Below are 1252 nucleotides of genomic sequence, written 5' to 3' on the forward strand. Positions count from 1 at the left end.
GGGAGGTGCGTGCAAATAGTGCAAAACAGTGCTATGAGTTGGTGTCAGATTTCTGTGAGTTCTCTTATGTGAAAGAGAAAGGAAAAGAGCATTCATGAGTTCTAAGAGAGTGGAGAAGATTGAGTGTGGTGCAATACGTACAATTTCTCTCATCATTGTAAATTTCTTGATGTGTTGTGGCTCCGTGAAAATTTTTCCCTATTTTTGTGTTTTTTTCACTTTAAATCTTAATGTTCTTTGCGTATTTTTTTCGGAATTACTTATTTATGTGCTTTTGTTCAAGTATTTTATTTCGGATCTCTCAAATCAGTTTTACATTTTTATCATACTCTTATAATACATTATCCTTTTGAGAAACTAATAGAACTTGAATTTACTTCAGGGATATTGTTTCTAACGAATAATTAATATTAATTTAGCCAAGATTTGTTGATCCAATATTACTAGACCACTTTCATTATCTCCTTCTATGAATATGACAAGGATACTCTCATATTAACACCATTTTTTTCTTTTAACAAATGGATATATAAAATCTCTATTATATCATTTTTACCTTTTTATATATTCTTTTTTCACCTTATTCATCATTGGTTACATGATTTCACATTTCTTTTGGGTTTTTAGTGATTAAATTATTGTTATCACATAATTTTTTTTTAATGTAAAGAGATAATTATCTCATTTTTTTATGACGATTCATTGTATTCCATGTCAAACTATAAATTGCTTTAGTTAGGAAACAACAATTAACAACAGTTTTATCTTGATATAATTCAGTCAAATTAAAGCATAACAATGTTTTGCTTATCAAGAATATCTCTAAACATGTCTCTTGAAGTGTAATTCACCTTAAAGAGCCAACCTTTTTCAAAGGTTGGTCAATCTAAATTTTTATGGGACTTTTTGACATTAATCATATGGCATTTTTGAGTTTTTTAGGTCGATTTAGCTAAGATTTATTTGTGATAGCTTCACAATGACTCGTCCCTCAAATGTTGAGTCGAGTAAATTCAAGATTATGATGCTAACAATGACAAAAATCGAGCTGAACATAAACTTGGAAATGGAAGGATCACACATGGACTCCTTGATACTAGTCTCTGGTTGATTCATCTGGCCAACACGAGTGGAGGGACATTGACCATCTGAGATTTGGGAGAAAGAGACAAAATCAACGACAACTAAAGATTTTGAGGGTTCATTAAATCGATCCTTTGGTAGCTTTATTGATGGAGGATTTATAGGGAAA

This window comes from Phalaenopsis equestris, unplaced genomic scaffold (genome assembly GCF_001263595.1).
Source record: "Phalaenopsis equestris unplaced genomic scaffold, ASM126359v1 Scaffold000521, whole genome shotgun sequence".
NCBI classification, from domain to species: Eukaryota; Viridiplantae; Streptophyta; class Magnoliopsida; order Asparagales; family Orchidaceae; genus Phalaenopsis; species Phalaenopsis equestris.